General features: G+C 42.5%; 1 protein-coding gene across 13 annotated transcripts in view; it reads right to left on the reverse strand.

Moving 5' to 3' along the window:
- Nucleotides 1-22,500, reverse strand: part of AHI1 (Abelson helper integration site 1) — a 245,127-nt gene that overhangs the window by 115,564 nt on the left and 107,063 nt on the right. The window contains exon 23 of one of the 13 annotated variants that reach the window (XR_015058634.1): nt 13,753-13,877. The exons of the other annotated variants lie outside the window; for them this stretch is intronic. The gene's annotated coding sequence lies outside the window, so the exon portion shown is untranslated. The remainder of the gene's footprint in view (nt 1-13,752; nt 13,878-22,500) is intronic. 13 annotated transcript variants of the gene reach the window in all.

Here is a 22,500-nt window from a genome sequence, read left to right on the forward strand (position 1 = left end):
TAATTTCCCTCTATACAACGGCTTTGGGCTAACTACACATGTACCTATGAAGATATCTCACCTGAGGGCCCTTAATGGTGTAATGCGAATTTCCACAGCCATAACAATATATATATATATATATATATATATATATATATATATATATATATATATATATATATATATATATATATATATATATATATATATATATATATATATATATATATATATATATATATATATATATATATATATATATATTCCCTCAATCTGAACGACTCCCCTCAACTCGCTTCTCCAACTCTGCCCTTCCAACTCTGCCCTGAACAAAAGAAAAAGATCTCCTCTTATCCTTCTCCGCCCTTCCCCCGATCCCAGCGTGACTCATGCCCTCATGCTCCATCCCCCGCTCAGCCACGGGTGGGAGGGAGTTGTTGACATCATGAGTCACGGGACGGCAGGGTTCTTCTTGCTCTTCGCAGAAGAGGGGGAGGGATGTCTCCATTGTTCGTTCTCTAACTATTAAATCAATCCGCAGCACATCTAATCGATTTCTGAACATTTAAACAATGAAAGGTGAGCTATCTAGGGAACAAGCACTTATCGACATAGCTGACTAAAGGAACTTGTATGTTGTGTGCAATCGAATTCCAAATTCGTAACACTACCCCCTCCCCTTTTTACAGACTCGTGCCGAGTCGTCAAATTTTCGTGTGACCAGCATGTCTAAGTTTTCCCCTAGTACATTCTACCTTCGGATCCCGAAGTGCGACATTTCTTTTTACATGTACCAAAAATAAATAACCTAATGCGCTGCGTAACTAACTCAACAAACTCTCAGACTCATTCGGACAACTTAACTAAAATTGCCGGCGCTAAAACAAACATGCAGGTAGGGTTCCACGTATTTACAATTTCCACTCAACTTATCCATTACTAAACCATGGCCCAGGACTTGTGATCTGTGAAAGGGAAAAGGTAAAAGTCATTATATTACAAAGTCATTGGTGCAGGGGAGTGGATGGAGATGGTCGCAAAACACAAATGAGCATGATGGATGCACGGGCTGCCTGCAGGGCAGTCCTAACAAAACTGATGGTCCTGGCGCACATGGTGATGGATGGACACAGGGGAAAATGCAAACAAGGACAGCAGGCATGGGGTCATGGCAGAGGCAGGCAAACTAGGCATGGCAAGGCAAGCCCATGCAGAACAAGCGGCTGCAGCACAACAGGCTGGCAGGTGAAGCTGGCCGGCCTCTGGTGTGGTTCCATCAGGTCTGGAGGGAGTGCGGTGGTGCCGGCTGCTCTGAAGGCAGGCTCGAACCTAGCCGAGTGTCTCCCCCTACTCTATCGCCTTTGCCTGTCTCTGTCCATACCCACTCCCTTAATTTGCCACACAACACAACAAAATTTATCCCCTCTTTATTTTTATTTCCCTTTTATAATTGTCTCCCTAACCCCCTTTATCGTCTTTGTCTGGCTAGCCTATCATGTCCACCTAGCCTACTCCCAACCCCTAAAATCCTTTTTAGAGGGGAATAGGGAGAAACTAGTGTCCTGTCTCGAGGCCCAACAAAGCCTCAGAATGGCCTCCTCAGAGTTCAGCGATCTACCAAGGTGGGTCCAGCGGCCTACAACGAGCGAAGGGATGGATGGTGCGAAGGGCTACATCTCCTAGCTATCCCAACATTTATTACACCTGAAACTACCCCGGGGCTTTCCAAAAACGCCTCACACTTTTAAACTATCGGTTCTAAAAACCATGACTCCCGTCACCTGTGTTGGTGTCCATTATCAATTTGGGCCTTGCCCTCAAATTTTCATTCGTGCCCTTGCACAATTTCCTGGCTGGACAGCGTGGCTCAACTGGCAGGAACTCCCCCTCCGCCAAACTCTAACCATGGCACCCCCAGGCCCGCAGGCTGCCTCCGAGCCTAGCTGCTCCCTATAAACGCAGGGGGTCGCCCTCTCTGGCATTGCCCCCTCCGATGCTCACGAGGCGTGTTGATGCCCCGGGTCCCTTCCTGAGGGTCGCCCGTGCCCACTACACTGCTCCCGTGGCATTCTGGTGCTACAGGTCCCGTTTCCGACGGGTTTCCCGTGCCCACTACACTATCCCGGCCCCTCTTGGGCCCTTGGCCTACTCTGGCCGACTAGTCCAGTGCCTGGGGTGCCCACTAAACAAAACTCACCTTTCCACAGCCACGCTCCCAGCCGGTCCATGAACTCCTGCATCCCTCCAAACGGGTTTCGTGCCTTCTCTCGACACCAACAAAACGACCTCCTGTTAGTAAATTTGAATAACCCACTAGCTAACATTAATCTGACCCCAGGGTCACTTGGGTGGGAATCACTACTCCCCCCAACCAGTCATTCACACCATGCATACCACATTCGCTCCACTCGCACACTTGGGCCCACTGTCCCACACTCTTTCCTCACACACTTTCCATTTCGCAACTCACACCAACACTCCACACTGCCATCCACACAAGCTACGTCTCCACTACACATTTCCAGTCTGTCCGTGTCTCCAAAAATTCAAAAATTCCCATTTCGTAAATCTAAACTAAAATCCCTTTCACGAATCCATTCCACGGGCTCCATGAGGTACAACCCATGTCCCCATGAAGCCGGTCTCATTAACTCTAACCCATCCTCCTAGCTAGTAGTTCCTGTGCCCCCCTACAGGGGGGTCTTCCACCCCTTGCCTGGGGCTCATGTCCACTCGAAGTGGCGAGGCTCGCTTTACTTCTTTTTTTTTCTATGCGCCCACCAGCGCGGCAACTCGCAACCTGCACTCTTTTCCGTGACGTCATGGCAGCTGCTCGCGCTTCGCGCACCTCCTCCCTACTTGGACGGGAACATCCGGCAGGGATTCCCTTCTGCCGGATTTCAACCATGCAGCCACGACGTCACTGTGCATCCCAAATAAGCCTCGCGTTTCGAGGGGTTCCCCACGCGAGCACATGTGCTCTGCTCGTCGGAGCTTCACACACGCTCACCTGGAGAACCCGTCCGGTTCAAATCCATGTCCAGCCTACCTTCTGTCTGTCCGCGGGATCGGCTAATCCACCGCGTGCGTTTACGGACTGGGTTTCACTCGTGTAGCCGCGCACGTGGCGGCCTCGTGCGGAGCACAGAACGGACCCCGCGCTCGCTGCTGTGCAAACCCGGCACTGTTCTCAAAACAGCTATGGCCGCAAACCGGCTTTTGTCCCTCATCTGTCGCAGTCGTCATCACCATTCAACGTGCACACTCCTGCGTGCCATGACGCTCACACACCTCGCCATGACACTCGGACAGGCGGTTGTGCCCTCTCGCATACCAACCGCCATTTCTCTTTCATACCTCACACACGTGGTTTCTTTCACACACGGCGCTTCTCCCTTAAACACCTTTTCACTCACGCAATGCTTGCTTTCCAGCACGAATTTCGCCACACTCGTAACCACACACACCAGGACGACCACGCTGGGGATTTGCGCTACCTCAAGCGCTCCCGGGGTCTCCATACCCCCCAAGCTCCGCGTGCACCCATTCACAGCACTCACCCCCTCTAACTCGCAAAGCTCGACTGGACTCACCTGGTCGAGATCCGCCTCAAGGGGGCAACAGTCCCTCCTCTCGTTCCTGAAGGAGGCCATCCTGCTGCTTGCATCGGGTCCCAACACATTCCTCAAGCTCAACCCCATTGTCCCTCACTACCTCCATGTGTGTGTTCGTCCTTTGTGTCGTCCACTTCACCCCCCCTCTCCTCTATCTCCCGTGTCTCTGTTATTTCTATTTTCTGCGTCTCCGTCGTTGTCACCTCTACCTCCTTTATTATTTCCTTTTCTTCCTCGCTCCATTTTCCTTCCCATTTGAGTCCTTCTCTGAGCCTCTTTAGTTGTTCATTTTCTTTCCGGAGCTTTTCCATCTCCGTGGACTCAAATTTTGCTGTTTCCTTGAGTTGATTAATTTCAAACTCATATTGTTTTTGTTTTCTACCCCATCATCTCTCACGTTCTTCATTCTCCAATCTCATCGTTTCTTTCAATACTCTTTCTTGCATCTCATTCTTTAATCTTGCTTCTGCTTCGAACTGCTCGATCTGCACAGTGTGGTTCCTTAACGTTTCATTCTCCATTGTCTTTCTTTCCTCCATCAACATAGTCAGTTTGTTTTGTAATTCTCTCTCTCTCTCTCTGCTTTGGTGTTTCTATAACTCAGAATTTTTTTCTTCCAATTCCTTTCTCATCTCCGCACACTCCAACCTTGCTTTGGCTTCTAACTGTTTGATCACACAGTGTGGTTCCTTAACGTTTCATTCTCCATTCTCGTTCTTTCCTCTCTCAACATCCTCAGCTCGTTTTGTAACTCAGAAGCTTTTTTTTCGAATTCCTCTCTCACCTCCTCACACTCCAACCTTGCTTTGGCTTCTAACTGTTCGATCTGCACAGTGTGCTTTCTTAACGTTTTATTCTCCGTTCTCGTTCTTTCCTTTCTTAACATCCTCATTTCGTTTTGTAATTCTCTCTCTCTGCTTTGGTGTTTCTGTAACTCAGAAGCTTTTTTTTCTAATTCCTTTCTCATCTCCACACCTCTTTCACATTCTGCCTTCCTCATTTCATCCATTCTCTTGCTCCTCTCCTTTAGTTGGTGAATTTCCAATTCGTGTTCTTTTTGTATTTTATTCCACCGTCTCTCTTGTTCTTCCCTCTCCAATCTCGTTGTTTCCTTCAATTTGTTGTTCTCTCCTTCCTGCTTCATTTGTTCTTCCTCCAAGTTCTCCCTATCCCGGGAGATACTAATTTGTTCCTCCTCCTTTCTTTTATTCAGTTCGCTCGCCTTTTGTAACAAAACCCACGCAAACGATCTACTTCCATCGTTTCCCTATGTAGTTCCTCAACTGTGCTGGCTAATTCCTCATTCAGCTCCCAAATTCGTTCCTGCGCATCGGCCAATTGTTGTGACTCCCCATGAATACAATCCTCCTGAACCTCGCCTGCGCGCCGCTGTATCTCGTCCAATTTAATGGCAAACAAATGCAATTCTTTTGTATATTTCTCACCACACTTCCACTCCACCAAGGCATTCGACACTCGTCCATGAAGTTCGCCCATGTATGCGCCGGCGCCCTGCCTCGCCTGCCATGCCCCCGCGGTTTGAACCGGTGGTCGGGAGCGCTTCCCCTGCCATGCAGTGCGGCTCGTTGCGCTATTAATAGCGGCCCGCTCACGCCTCGTGCCGCGATGAGGTACGGCCGCGCCGCCATCTTGCGACTCCGAGTTTGTTTGCCAGAAAAGTTCCTGCACAGGCCGCTCCCACTGACTACAATTCGTGGTGGGGTTGTAATAAAAAGGAGAACCAGATACATTGCATTGCCGTATTTCCCAACCTTCTGGTACTGGCCCAACCCGTATGGCGATGGGGTCCTTGACCATGGATTCTATTAACTCTACATCCATTATCCCCTGCTCCCGTTTGCCTTGAACCGCCATCTTGCTTTACGGAAATAATTTAAAAGCTCGTTTTTTTAATGGAACCGGAGGGTCGCCTCGCACACCCTTGATCCGGTTCCGTTAATTCTGTTGAAGGCGGGAGAGTTTGTTATCCCACTCCTGACACCAGTGTTGTAGACTTCCCGCCCATCAGCGTGCGAATGACCGCGTCTAACCAATAGCGGTCGCTTTGCCCACCGTACGGACAATCCAGTCGTGACTTTCTGGAACAACGCCAGAAACCAGTCAAGGGTGGGTTTTTAATCCCACCTCGGCCCAGTCCATATTCTACTCACGCGAAATAAAGTCAATCGCCGAATATTGAAATACCTAAGTACCCACGCGGGTAACCTACCGAGGGACCGTACCTCGACGAAGGCCTGCTTGAACACGAACTGCTTAAGCGGTCCGTTCCGTTCTGGGATAACCGAGCGGGTATTATCGCCAGACCTCGCCAGACCCGATTCTATTTATTGGCTATTTAAAAACCAACTATATTCCGAGTGCAAGATGGGGCAGTTCAATGAGGGAATGGACGCAACGAACAGGTTTACATTCACACAAGAACATTTATTATAATAAAGCACGTATGCAATTAAACAAGGCAAAACACGTATGGAATTATAGAAGCAACAAAAGCACGACAAAAGAACTACAACCGTCTACTTATTATATACAGTCACATGGACTTAACAGCAGTTCCTTCTTATTAGACGGGCCCACAGACACACGTACGCGCGCGCGCGCGCACACACACACACACACACACACACACACACACACACACACACACACACACACACACACACACCCAAGAAATGGTGGCAGAGGCCTTTAATAACGAGCCCCAGCTCGGAGGACAGGTGAGCTGAAACCCAGAACCGATCTCGAACCTCTCCACCTAGTGTGGTCTTCAAGTTGTTCGGACCCGGGCTCCAGCGAGAGTGAGCTGGATCCAATCGCCGCGAGCCGCAATCCTTCCCGAGCTCCCGCGAATCCTCCCGCGCTTCTCAACACGTGCTGGTGAGGCGAGGCGCCAATCCTTCCCGTCGATGCGTCGCTTCCCCGAGGAACCACCTCCACGAAGAGGTCGATGAGTCGCACCAAGCCGGGAACCAAAATGGAGAACAAAGGGCTCCAGAAACAAGAAGAAGCAACCACTCGCAGCTCGAGCCGAGCGACCGGCTTAACTTCCTTCCAAACAGGGCAGCTTGAAGCAAAAAGCTCTCCCGAGCCAAGCAGAAGCCGAAGCTCACGGAACCGTCAAAGCAAAGAGCCTCCAAAAAGCCTCCTCCCGAGCCAGGCCTCAGCCAAAGCTCACTGAGCCAGCCAAAGCAAAAAGCTTCCGAAGGCCTCAACCCTAACGCAAGCCAAGCAGGACTCGACGGTCTGCTGAACGACTCCCCTCAATTCCCTTCTCCAACTTTGCCCTTCCAACTCTGCCCTCTCAACTCTGCCCTGAACAAAAGAAAAAGATCTCCTCTTATCCTTCTCCACCCTTCCCCCGATCCCGGCGTGACTCATGCCCTCGTGCTCCACCCCCCCCCCCGCCCCGCTCAACCACGGGTGGGAGGGAGTTGTTGAGTCATGAGTCACGGGACGGCACGATTCTTCTTACTCTTCGCAGAAGAGGGGGAGGGAAGTCTCCATTGTTCGTTCCCCAACTATTAAATCGATCCGCAGCGCATATAATCGATTTCTGAACATTTAAACAATGAAAGGTGAGCTATCTAGGGAACAAGCACTTATCGACATAGCTGACTAAAGGAACCTGTATGTTGTGTGCAATCGAATTCCAAATTCGTAACTATATATATATATATATATATATATATATATATATATATATATATATATATATATATATATATATATATATATATATATATATATATATATATATATATATATACATACACACACACACACACACACACAGCTCTGGAAAAAAATAAGAGACCACTCCAAAAAATATTGAAATCAGCATCTCTACATACATGGCAGCCATTCCATTCCAGTGTCTGTTGAATTCCAACACAGGCACACCTCATTATACTTCGTGAGGTACTGATTAGGTGATCATCTGAACCGAATCTTATTTAACAAGGAAAGGTATAAAAACCACTGCTGTGGTCATCACTATCCTCTTGCAATAGGACCAGCTGGATGGCAAAAACAGTGCTAGTAGTACCTCAAAAGTAATTGGAATCAAAAAAAAAAAATAACTATTGACCATGCCAAAAGAGTTGAAAAGAAAAGTTTTGAGTGAGGAAAAGAAGGGTTCAATTCTGGCTTTACTGGCAGAGGGATACAGTGAGCGTCACGTTGCTTCCATCCTTAAAATTTCAAAGACAGCAGTTCATAAGAACAAGGTCAAGCAGCAGATATTGGGAACAACAAAGTTACAGACTGGCAGAAGGTGAAAACGACTTTCCACTGACCGGTATGACTGCCAACTCATTCGGATGTAACCCAACAACCATAGGATGACATCAAGTGACCTTCAAAAAGAATGGCAAACGGCAGCTGGGGTGAAGTGCACGGCAAGGACGGTTGGGAAAAGGCTCCTGTGGCAGGGCTGAAATCATGCAAAGCTAGAAAAAAGCCCTTCATCAATGAGAAGCAAAGAAGAGCCAGTCTGAGGTTTGCAAAAGACCCTAAGGATTGGATCGTAGAGGACTGGAATAAGGTCATCGTCTCTGATGAGTCCAATTTTCAGCTTTGCCCAACACCTGGTCATCTAATGGTTAGATGGAGACCTGGAGAGGCCTACAAGCCACAGTCTCTCGCACCCACTATAAAATTTGGTGGAGGATCGGTAATGATCTGGGGGTGCTTCAGCAAGGCTGGAATTGGGCAGATTTGTCTTTGTGAAGGACTCATGAATCAATGCACGTACAAGGTTGTCCTGGAAGAACACTTGCTTCCTTCTGCTCTGAGAATGCTCCCCAACTCTGAGGATTGGTTTTTCCAGCAGGACAATGCTCCATGCCACACAGCCAGATCAATCAAGGTGTGGATGGAGGACCAGCAGATCAAGACCCTGTCATGGCCAGCCCAATATCCAGGCCTGAACCCAATTGAAAACCTCTGGAATGTGATCAAGAGGAAGATGGATGGTCACAAGCCATCAAACAAAGCCAAGCTGCTTGAATTTTTGCGCCAGGTGTGGCATAAAGTCATCCAACAGCAATGTGAAAGACTGGTGGAGAGCATGCCAAGACGCATGAAAGCTGTGATTGAAAATCAAGGTTATTCCACAAAATATTGATTTCTGAACTCTTCCTCAGTTAAAACATTAGTACTGTATTGTGTTGTTTAAAAATGAATATGAACTTGTTTTGTTTGTGTTATTTGACGTCTGAAAACACTGAATCTTTGTTGTTATTTTGACTAGTTGTCATTTTCTGCAAAAAAATGTTCTAAATGACAATATTTTTATTCGTAATTTGGGAGAAATGTTGTCAGTAGTTTATAGAATAAAACAAAAATGTTCATTTTACTCAAACACATACCAATAAATAGTAAAACCAGAAAAACTGATAATTTTGCAGTGGTCTCTTAATTTTTTCCAGAGCTATATATATATATATAGATATATATATATATATATATATATATATATATATATATATAAATATATATATATATATATATATGTATATGTGTATATATATTATATAGTCATGCGCCACTTAACGACGGGGTTACGTTTTGAGAAACGCGTCGTTAAGCGAACATCTTTTTTTTTTTCATTTTCGTTTTCGAACATCGTACTTACACAAACATAGACACCTAAGCGATATGGTGTAGCCTATTGCTCCTCGGATACAAACCTGTACAGCATGTTACTGTACTGAATACTGTCGGCAATTGTAACACACATCCAAGAGACAGAAGACGCATTAGATTTACCTTTGTGCAGTTCATGACGGCCATCAGTGTGGTTAGCAGCAGCTTACAATCTCCTCTCGCATCGATTATAGAAAGATGAATAAATAGCGTTTGGATTTTATAAATACATAATCATTGCATCGATGTTATAATTTACAAATGAATAAACGAGCACCTGTCAATTGTGATATATATTTTCGGAACCGTGCGATTGTTTTAACAACATAAAAAGCTTCACTAAAAATAAATATGTTTTCATTGACGAACAACAATGATTTATTTGTGGAATTCTTCAATTCAAAGGTAATTTACTTGCTAGAAGGTAAACGTGGAAACATTGGTTCAGTTTGAAAGCCGATTTCCTTGAATCCCGATTTAGCACGACCCTGCTTTTTTCGCGGACATTTTATGGACCTCAACGATTGCATTATAACAGGGCCACACTGTCGTTGTTTATTATCATTATGAGGTATTATGTTCTGTAGAGTGTACATAATTGTATGTGCTATTTTTATACGAGGCTACATCACTCAAAAATAGGAATTTTTCAGCTGCATATTTTTTTTTTTTTTCAAAGCTGGCAGACCCGTCGTATATGCGATCCGTCATTGCCTGGAACGTTGTTAAGCGGCACATGACTATATATATATATATATATATATATATATATATATATATATATATATATATATATATATATATATATAATTGTCAGTGTAAGTTGTATGTTTGTATGTTTCACATAGGTTTAGGAAGACAACGCATACAGATGATGCCTGAAGTATATCAAAGGAAATCCCGCCTAACGTTTTGATTCATAGGAAATATAGTTTATCTTTATCACACTATTTAAAGAGAAATTTGAATGTGATTTGTTCAGAAAATAAGGTTTCATAGTCAGAAGGAGATGCCAGAGGAAATCCTGCCTAATGTTTGGACCGCAGTAAGTATATGTTTATGTTTATCTTTAAGTAAATTAGAAAATTACAGATCAGATATAGATTATGTTCAATTAGACTTGGTTAAAATTAAAAATTAGATAATTATAGATTATGTTTAATTAGATATGGATTAAATTAGAAATAGATCATGCTTAATTAGATATAGATTATGTGAGAAATCAGATATAGATTACATTTAATTAGATATAGATTACGAATAAATTAGAAATTAGATATAGATTACATTTAGTTAGCTATGGAGTAAATTAGAAATTAGACATCAATTACATTTAGTTAGATAGAGATTAAATTGGAAATTAGATTTAGATTACATTTATTTAGATATAGATTAAATTAGAAATTAGATATAGATTGTGTTTGATTAGATACCGATCATGCTCAATTATATAAAGATTAAATGAGAAATTAAATATAGATTACGTTTAGTTAGATATAGATGAAATTATGAATTAGATATAGATTATGTTTAATTCGACACCGATCGTGTTCAATTAGATATAGATTAAATTAGAAATTAGATCAAGATTATGTTTAATTAGATATAGATTAAATTAGCAGTTAGATATAGATTACATTTCCATAGATGTAGATTAAATTAGAAATTAGATATAGATTACATTTAGTTAGATATAGATTGAATTAGAAATTAGATATAGATTACATTTAGTTAGATATAGATTAAATTAGATATAGATTATGTTTAGTTACACATAGATTAAATTAGATATTAGATATACATTACGTTTAGTTCGATATAGATTAAATTAGAAATTAGATATAGATTACGTTTAGTTAGGCATCGATTAAATTAGATATAGATTATGTTTAGTTACATATAGATTAAATTAGATATTAGATAAACATTACCTTTAATTCGATATAGATTGAATTAGAAATTAGATATAGATTGCGTTTAGTTAGATATAGATTCAATTAGAAATTAGATATAGATTACGTTTAGTTAGATATCGATGAAATTATAAATTAGAAATAGATCCTGTTTAATTAGATATAGATTATGTTAGAAATCAGACATAGATTACATTTAATTATATATAGATTATGAATAAATTAGAAATTACATATAGATTACATTTAGTTAGATATTGATTAATTTAGAAATTAGATTTAGATTACATTTATTTAGATATATATTAAATTAGAAATTAGATATAGATTGTGTTTAATTAGTTACCGATCATGTTCAATTATATATAGATTAAATTGGAAATTAAATATAGATTACATTACGTTAGATATAGATTAAATTAGAAATTATATATAGATTATGTTTAATTCGATACCGATCATGTTCAATTAGATGTAGATTAAATTACAAATTAGATATAGATTATGTTTAGTTAGATATATATTAAATTAAAAATTAGATAAATATTGCGTTTAGTGAGATAGAGATTAAATGAGAAATTAGAAATAGATTACGTTTACTAAGATATAGATTCAATTAGAAATTAGATATAGATTACGTTTAGTTAGATATAGATTAAATTAGAAATTAGATATAGATTACATTTATTCAGATATACATTAAATTAGAATTTGGATATCGATTATGTTCACAGAATTTCAGTGGGTTCAACTAGTTAATATAAATATAGCATGCATGTAAAGCAAGATGAAAATTGGTATATAAATAGACACAGCTCATTTTAACCTCATGACAGAGAAAAATTATGTTATCTTTACACGCACATTATGTCACATAGAACAGGCACAATTTTTTTTCCAGGTTATCAATTTGACGAAAGTTCTGTAGATATGCCAATTGCTTGTGAAATATGCCAGCATCACAATGAAGATATTTCCATCATGTAGAGAGATATCTATTACCACAGACTTTCAGGCAAAAAGGGATTTCTTTAGGATTTGAGCAATTCACGCAGTACAGATTTAAGATGGTGAAACGTTCTCAAATCACATCACTACACGTCAAACAAACTTAGGCAAGGGTCACATCTTATCACCTCCACCACCGAAAGTGGATGGAGGTTATGTTTTCACCCCTGTCTGTCTGTTTGTTTGTGAACAGGATATCTCAAAAAGTTGTGGACGGAGTTAGGCGAAATTTTGGTGGAGAGCTTGGGTATGTGACACGGACGAAATTATTAGATTTTGGAGAAGATCCGAGTCCGAATCTGGATCCGAGAATTTTTAAGTGATTTTTCACTCTTGAGAGATAGGGCCAAAAACGACAAATAGCAGCAATTCTGAAAAAGTTGTGGGCGGACAAAACTAGGTGGGCAGGTTGGGTATGTCACAAGGAAGAATTGACTCGATTTTGGTGAAAATCCAAATCTGGATCAGTATCTGAGAATTTTTAATGTGATTCTTCACCATTGAGTGATTGGGCTAAAGTGATAAATAGCATGATATCTCAATAGGTTATGGATGGATTCAGACGAAACTTGGTGGATGAGTTGGTTTGGTGACAAGAACAAGCCGATCAAATTTTAGTTCAAGTCCGATCCAGATCCTGCCGATCAGTGGGATACAAAACAATCAGCCTGGCGGAGGTATGCACTCCACTGAGTGGCCGTTATAGTTTGGTATGTGACACTCATTTCTCGACTAATGTATTTTGAAGAAAAATATATAAATATTGTAACAAAAGTTAATCAAGCTGGAACGTACGCACTTAGTTACAAGGTCAAATTACGTACATACATACATACATACATATATACATAAAAACACATATATACATACATACTGTCGCGTCCAGGGTCCGCATTAAAACTCTACCTGGACGGATGGCAAAGCTTCTCCCTTGAAGGCTATAACCAAGACTCAGGGAATAATGCACGCGTGTTAACGAGCGTAATGGCGGAGAGCCAATCCACCCAGGAGGAGTACCGGGAGGAGCACAGGGAGGAACACAGCATAGCGTTTTGCACTGGGACAGCTCAAGGGAGTTTATCCGGTAACCCACCAAAATTACACGAATAGTTTCTTTAAAATAATGATATTTAAATCACAAATATTTACAAAGACGATAAGGCAAAGGAAATAATAGCAATAATAAATAAATAAATCTTATGGTCGAGGCCTCGTACACGGACGCAAACACAGACAAAGGGTGACAAAATGAAAAGAAAAAAAACCCTTTTTAAGTGTACTGGTTCTCAGCCTCGCCCAGGGCTGGTCTTTGTCAAACTCGGAATGGGGAATGCTTCCACCAGCACGTGAACACACAGGCAAAATGTCACCGTTACTTGTAGCAGAGCACATGCATGCACAGTGGCGCTTCCCTCGCAGCTTTCCACAAGAAGGCTCCAAATGTCCCAACCTTCCTCTTTCTTAAAAGGTGCCACCTGCCTCGTGCGGTCCTCACACCAATCATGTGTGCATGTTCTGCTGAACCAGACGGGAGCATTCCACACTCCACACGTGCAAAATGCGCCTACCTCTCCTGTGCATTCGATCACTCCCTTTCCTCGTCCCATCCAGTAGGAACCTCCTCTTTTCCTCTCAGCTCCTTCCCCTCCATGCTCTATATCCCCTCAGGGACGTGGCCTGCTCGACCCCAAACCTGGAAAGGCAGAGCTCCTCCTGTTTGTTGCCGTTTCAGGGATGTGTTTCCAGCTTTATGGCCTTGCTTGAAATATAAAAAAACATAGGGAAAAATCACAGAGGGCAATCACTCACTGGGGGGACTTATTTTTACTCCCAAAGCTAATTTACACCGCACCACCCCTCATGTGCTGACCCGTAACACTTAAACTCACAGATTCCCTAACTTAATTCCATCGAGATGCTTCTACTCGTCCACAGACCATGGCATACGAGGTGTGTTCAAAAAGTATCCAACCTTAATTTTTTGTGCGTAAACAAATGAAGCTAGGGAGGCGTGGTTTGTTGCACGTATGTAGGCGATCCTAATCCGTATGCGTGAATATTTTCCCGCCTGCAGAAGCTGTCAGTCGCCGACGAGTGAGAAAGTGTAAGTGAGCGTCGTCGGATTTTCGTTTTTGACAAAATGACGGATCACTGTGGTCTCATCGCCAGTGATCACTGTGTTGAAGAAGTTGAGATCGCTGTTCACAGTCTCCAGCATGTCCTGTGCAATCTCCAAACGGAGTTGCTTCTGCTCGATCGTTAGCAGCTTTGGCACGAACTTCGCTGAGATTCTCCTTAAGCCCAAATCCTCAGTCACAATGGAATGAACGGATCCAATGCTGACGCCCGCCTCGTCTGCAAGTTCTCTGATCGTGATTCGATGATCCTGCATCAGCAGGGTCCTCACTTGGTCAATGACAATCTCATTTCGGGATGTTGAGGGCCTACCAGAACGTGCTTCACTTTCCACTGAGGTGCGACCATCTTTGAAGCGGTTGTACCACTCTTTTATCTGTGTGGTGGCCATTGCTTCGTTCCTGAAGGCCTGTTGAATCTTGTGGATCGTTTCCACTTGGGAATCGCCAAGCTTTACACAAAATTTGATGCAGTAGCGTTGTTCAAGTTTTTCCGTCATTTTGACAAAAACGAAAATCCGACGGCGCTCACTTACACATCCTCACTCATCGGCGGTCTGTCTGCGACTGACAGCTTCTGCAGGCGGGAAAATATTCATGCATACGGATTAGGATCGCCTACATACGTGCACCAAACCATGCCTCCCTAGCTTCATTTGTTTACGCACGAAAAATTAAGGTTGGACACTTTTTGAACACACCTCGTACTACACAATGCTAACTACCCTATTAAATACTTACAACTACCCCCATAATCGTAACATTACATACATACATACATGCATACATACATATATACACAAAACATACATATATACATACATACAGTACACTCATCATAAAAATCTGTGAGTACACGTGATATTTTTTTTCTTTCAAGATTCAAAAAGCAAGTGTACAAGTTCAAGTACGATGCAGATTTCCATGGTTGATAAAAGACCAAATGCCCGGATACTTACAACAGTGAATGTCCATAACATTAAGGCAAAGGCAATTTTTTTTCAAAGGCAAAGGCAGGCAAAAAAATTAAGGCAATTTTTTTTCAACAAAGGCAAAGGCAGGCAAAAAAATTAAGGCAATTTTTTTTCTTTCAAGATTCAAAAAGCAAGTGTACAAGTTCAAGTACGATGCAGATTTCCATGGTTGATAAAAGACCAAATGCCCGGATACTTACAACAGTGAATGTCCGTAACATTAAGGGTAGCCAACTATAAATATGATCGACATTTAAAATGCCCTCAGAACAAGATACAATATTCCTTGAAGGCAGCAAGGGTATTTCTATTCGTTGATATAAAGTACGTATGATTAGTAAGGAAAAAAAAATTAATCACCAATTATATATAATTATACATTGAAAAATAAGAAACGTTGGCATTTGTTCGAGCTTTGTAAGCACCTTGTACTGAGAAAATTTTGAATGCCCCACGTATCGTTGGCATTAGAGAACGCCGCGTGCATCTCATGTATGATGAGGATTAATTAGAAATTTGGGTGCATAACGTCCTTCATAGCACGATCATTTGTTTCAGAAACATTTTAGAAGACGTGACCAAATGATGCAAAACCGTTTTTGAACCCACTATTCCAGTACAAGAGGGAAGATTCAAAGTGTAACACAAAATTCCAGTGCTATGTTGGTTGCATGGATTCCAATGAATGGCCAAGGATTTAGAATAACAAGGTTATGATAAACTCTCTAAATATCCGAATCTCTCAGGGAAATAGGCAAAGCAAACACTAATAAGGCTTCCCTATCACATTGTGGTTAACGGCCTGCGGTCATTCACGAATCTGGGTTTTTTTCAATCTGATAGGGTTAGTAATTAACGGCTGTTTACAATCACGCAATGTGCTGTGTCATCAGATGGAGAACCAGGAGCACAAGATCATATTTCCCATAAACCATCCCTTCCAACCCCTCCCACTCAACAATGATCCCATTTTTAATCACACATTACCAGAAAGTAGACAGGTACACATGCATTCTCAAAAATAAATTCGACATATTGATACTGCCATCCATTGTGATGGTTGTATCGCAAAATGCATATATATATATATATATATATATATATATATATATATATATATATATATATATATATGTATAAATATACATATATATTATATATGAATGTGTATATATATGTATGTATATATATATATATATATATATATATATATATATATATATATATATATGTATGTATATGCGATATAGTGTTGAGGCCGGTGGAAGAGCTAGAACACAGAATAGATCAGGATGTAACAGAACAAAAGGAACAGGTGGGGGTGGGGGGGGTGTAAACACACCAACAGCAGGGTTGGATCACAAAATAAAGGGAGACTTGAAGAAATGAAGAATGTGGGGAGGAATGAGGAATAGGGGAGAACACAGGAGCTGAACAAGGTGGATAGAGAAGCAAACTATCAGGAAGAAAGAACTGCAAACTCAGAAAGGTGTGTGCTTGGGGAGGGTTAATGGGATTAGAAGATATCATGGTAGTAGATGGGGAGGGGGGGTGACCTGAGATGGTGGAGAACAGCTGCCTTGAAGACCTGAAGGGAAGAATGATACTGAAAAGACTGAAGGAATTGGTTCTACATGTAAGATACAAGGAGGAACAAGGGAGTGAAGGTGAGCAATGAAACTGTATTTTGGGAGTTTCATCAGTAAACCGTTACTGGCAGACCGTGTGCGTGACAGGAAGAAACTTGAAGGGCGATGGGGCAGATGGTGCAAGACCAGAAAGGACACAGGGTGTAAGAAACTTGCAAAGAGCACAGCTATGTCCAATGGAGATTGGGGGAGCACTCGTCATACTCCACGTTTCGATATACCCACCAATCGTATCACGTGCTTTCTGGTTGAATGGTTTGCATTAGTGGGGACATCGTCTGGGTGGGAGACGGATGGTTTTTCTTTGTGGATTATGCGGTTTTACCATGTGAGACATAATCCACAGCAATGCTCATCATAACAGTCAGGAGGTGTGTCTCATGTTTAAACGATGAATGTGGTCATCATTGGTGATATATATTTATTGGTATGCCATCCTGATGAGGGCAAATAAGCCAGAAACCTGGATAGGCAGCTCCGATTAATGTTTAACTGACGTTGACAATGTAATTTTTGGCTGTTTGAAAGAGTTGCCGGGGCGAGGCCCCGGATTGGAGGTGACGCTTGGTGTAGGACTATGTCAAATGGAGATCGGGGGAGTTCTCGCCACATTCGACATGTTTTGATAGACCCACCGATTACATCACGTGCCTTCTGGTTGAATGGTTTGCAATAGCGGGAACAATCGTCTGGGTGGCAGATGGACGGTTGTTCTTTGCGGATTCTGCAGTTTTACCATGCGAGACATAATCTGCAGCAATGCTCACCATAACAGTCAGGAGATGCGTCTGATAAATATATACTCCCGGACCCCAACATTTGCTGTTCCAACATTTTCAGGTTTTACGTATACGCAGTTGATAATTTGCAACATGCTCCGACATTCGCAGGAAAAATGCCCCATGTATTCGCAGTTTTTGCAGTGATTTTTTTTTTCACAAGCTGTGAGCACAACACAGTTCCAAAACATATCTTCCATGAGCCATGCTCAAAGCAGCTTGATGTACATACAGTAAAATTCTGTAAATACGCAAAAAAAAATCTTCCACAAGCCAAGAACAGGAGCAGGATTTTTTTTATTTTATTTTTCTTTTTTTTACGTGTATTTTAGCTTTGCGGGATAAACATAGTTTCGTGGGACGTCTCACCATGTGTACTATAAACATAAGGTACTGTATTGTAGCTTCATGGCATTAACAGTTTCGTGGGATATCTCACCAATGTAACAAGTTATTCCCCGTGACGGCACCCCCCTTGAGTTATTCACAGAATGAAAACACTAACAGCATCTATTGATGGATCCAAGAATTAACAGGCCGCCAAATACGGACATTACACAATGGAAATATTCAGCGCATCTTTGTGTAAATCACCATCTTGCTACAAACAGCACCATCTGAGCTGTTATATTTTAAAAGCACTCATCATAATCTACCTGAAGATAGGAAAGACATCTTGTCCTGTGAGTTAAAGAATAGAAATGTTCACCATATATATTAGTGTAATTAGCAGCGAGATACATCGGGACTATTTACACAATAGTCCGGGAGCCAACCTGTGTACGAGGCTGTTTTAGGGTTGGACCTTACAGCCTCTGCTATAAAATTTTACACCCCCAGGATGTTTAGATATATGTTTGCAGTTCATGAAAACCAATGTTGGCAATTCATAAGCTCTTGCGAAAAATTTTGGCGGCCGTTTTTGTTTGAGGAAGATTTGAAAAATTTGATAAAACAGCAATTGTCAATAAAATTTCTAAAAAAATTAAAAAATCACATTCATGAAAAATAAATGTGAACTAAATGTAAGAATTCAATCAGTGCATTGTAAAATGACAAAAAAAAATTGCCTTTGTGAAAGTAAACCTCGTAAAAGTACATAATTTTGTGAAAAATGCCTTAAAAATAACGTTTTTTGAAGATGGCCTTTAGAACTTTTCTTATCATAGGCAGATGCTGCATTAGAATACTAATTTCTCTTAATGTGATATGAACATGGTATCCATGGCTAATTAAAACAGCAAATTTGATTGAGTTCTATCAATTTTTAAAGAGAAAATTAACATTTTTGTCAACCAAAGTTACCCCTACCCCCAAAATCCTCTTACTCTATTGAACACAGTTCGGTTAAGGTTTGCTGGATCCAGGTTGGGTACTTCACAGTTCACTCTTCCAAAGGAAAATTCAATGGTGTTTGGAGTGACATGGCCCTGGAGCAGACATACAACAATGAAGGGAAGACATCTCTGTTCAAACGCATATCTCAGGCACCAGCTGCTCGAGATAAATATGTGAAAACAGCACCATTTCTCACAGCTGTATCAGAGAACATAAAGTCTATGGCTAATCTAGGCCAACAGGAATCTACTCATCATGGAGAAACACAGAAGCAGGCAACAGAAGAACATATGCATGTTGAGGAGATCAAGAAAGTGATATGCCAGCAGATGATAAACCCATTCCAGTGTAACAACCAAGTGGTTCTGCTCAATAGAGCAACTAGTGAGAAGGCTGCTTCAAAAGACTTGGTCCATGCTCAAGCTAAGGGCATGGAAGCCATTATGAAAGCAGAAGAGGTGGTCTCTATTAAGATTGAACCACTGAAGCTGGTAACTTTCTCCTCACAGAAGAAATCAAAACCATCAAGGAAACAGAGTTTAATCAGGATCTATCAAGATGAGACTGCAACTACACGTGTGCTGTGTTTCTATCGAGATGCCGACCCAGTCACAAGACAGATTGCATTTTCCCATGAGTGGACAGACTATCCATCATCCCTGTTTGAGGTTGATCCACGCTTAGCACAGGGGGTTGTAATGCGCAAAGGCAACGAGTCTGATTTCGTGGCAGTGCTAATTGCTGAAGCTGAGCAGGATGTTGTTTTACAGCTGCCATCATTACCACAGAGTGACCTATACACAGTTTATCTGGTAGACACAATGGCATTTGTAAATAAATACCAAAAAATGGGTGCGAAAACATTTGGTGAACTTCCCCAGCTGTATCTTCGCAAGCAGGTGTATCCTGCAGTTGAAACCTGAAATGTGCAACTGTGTCAACATCATTGGTGATCAGTATGATTTTGATGATAGCCATACTTTGAAGGGTGATGAGCAGCAGAGGAGAAACCAGACAGACCAGGCAAGACAATTCTCACCATCCAAGAGTCTAGAAATTCCGGACTGGAATTTATTCATGAAGAATCCAAGAAATAAAGGAAATCTTCAGAACTTCATTGGCACTTCCCTTTGTGAGAGTCCTGAAGCTATTCCGGATGGAGTGACCATCATTCTTGGTAGTATGATGGAAAACAAAGGTCACACTCTTTCCATCACATCAGCATCAAGTTCAGTTCTGGACTTACCTTGTGAAGAACATGAAGAGGCAGACACAAGGATTATTGCTCATCTTGCGTATTGTGTGGAATATCTTGATCACCATCGAGCTGTTGTGCATGCAACAGATACAGACATAATTATGCTGTGTATATATCACTTCTGCTGCTTGAACACATTGCAAGAACTCTAGATACAACGGCAGAATCAATACCTACCTATTCATGAGCTGGTAGAAGTGTTGAGCAAGAAGTACCAGAAAATCCTCTTGATGTCGCAGCTACACTTCTGTGCACATATGTGTTGTGTGGATGTGACACAGTGAGCTACCCATTCAGAAGGGGAAAAGAAGAGGTCAGGTCAGGTATGGGAGCATGTGCCAGAACAGCGCGTCGCTGCGTCCACTTTCCGCCGGTACTCCAGGGGCCTCCGTCTGGCCATCCCCCAGGCAGATGCCAGGCCCATCCCCATCTCCTTGAGATGATGGTCAACCTGCAGCAACCATGAGGCACGTGGTCGGCCCACTGGCCTCCCACTCATGAGACTCCCTCGCTGAGAGAATCTGGTGAGCAGGATCAGCGTCAGGAAAACGAGCCACATGTCCATACAGCCGCAGCTGACGCTCACGGACTATGCAGGTAACAAATCTCATCCGAGTCTCTCTCAGCAACCGCTCGTTGGACACAAAATCCGACCAGCGATAGCCAAGGATTCTCCGAAGAGACCTGGTACCAAAGGAATTAAGTCTCCGTCTCAGATCCTTGGTCAAAGTCCAAGTCTCGCACCCATAGAGCAAGACTGGAAGTACCAAGGACCTGAAGACTCAGACTTTCGTCCTCCCGCACAGGTACCGGCAGCGCCACACCCCATGATCCAGTGAATCCATGACTCCCCAGGCCCGACCCAGACGTCTATTGACCTCCGGCTCACAACCTGCGGAGACATGAATATCACTGCCAAGGTAAGTGAATCTCTCCACGACCTCAACATCCTCACCACAAACAGACACAGACAGGACAGCAGCATCCAAGATGTCACCGAAAGCCTGGATCTTAGTTTTGACCCAAGAAATCCGTAATCCCAACGGCTCCGACTCCTCATTCAGCACCTCGAGGGCCCCCAAGAGGATGTCTAAAGTCTCCGCAAAGATGACTGCATCATCTGCAAAATCAAGGTCTGAGATCTTGACATTGCCAAACGATGCACCGCAACTTGATCTCTCCGACATCCTCCCTAGAATCCAGTCCATACAAGTGCTGAAAAGTGTGGGGGCAAGTACACATCCCTGACGAACTCCAGTAACAACTGGAAATAAGTCAGAGATGGTACCACCACACTTCACAGCACTCTCAGTACCAGAGTAGAGTTCAGACATCAGATCGATCAGTTTCGGTGGCACCCCACGAAGACCAAGAATCCTCCAGAGGACATCCCGATTCACTGAATCGAACGCTTTACAGAGATCAACATAGGCTGCAAGCAGCCCCTGCCGAAACTCTCGTCTGTGTTCGGTGAGGACACGAAGTGCAAGGATACGGTCAATCGTTGACCTCTTTGGTGTAAAGCCTGACTGCTCTGGACGCTGGTGCTCAAGCAGATGGTGGCAAACCCTATCAAGAATTATCCGAGCAAAGACCTTGCCTGGCACTGAGAGCAGCGTCACCCCTCGGTAGTTTTTGCAGTCTTGGCGATCACCCTTCCCTTTCCAGAGAGGGACAACAAGGCCCCTCTTCCAGTCAGTTGGGATGATGCCTGTGTTCCTGTGAAAAGAAGAGCGGCACAGGTTTCTCTGGGACTGATAGGAAACCTTCCCCACCTTGTTGATTTTGGAAGAGATAGTGAAATGGCAGCAACAGAATGTGTCATTGATGAGGCCAGAGTATACTGGACTGCTCTGCATGGCCAAAAAGGGTTCAGCTGTTTGGATACCCTCAGGCAGCATATGTTTGTCTCTTCAAAATTAGACCTTAGGTCACTGCCAGCAACAGAAGATGCGTTTTACTTCCTTGTTTTAAGAGCATTGTATCAATTGCTTCTGTATAGACGTGCACATCTCAGTGACCGAGCACTTCCCCCAGCCACAACATTTGGCAGAACCCTTATCAATGGAAAACTGGTCCCAATTCTCATGTCTAAGCCAGCCAAGCCAAACATAGACAAAACGGTGTCTTGCATGTGCAAATTATCCAAATGTCTGAAACGATGTTCATGCAAAAAGGCTGCT

This window comes from Eptatretus burgeri, chromosome 5, assembly GCF_056783735.1.
Source record: "Eptatretus burgeri isolate ZD-2024b chromosome 5, Ebu_testis_v1, whole genome shotgun sequence".
NCBI classification, from domain to species: Eukaryota; Metazoa; Chordata; class Myxini; order Myxiniformes; family Myxinidae; genus Eptatretus; species Eptatretus burgeri.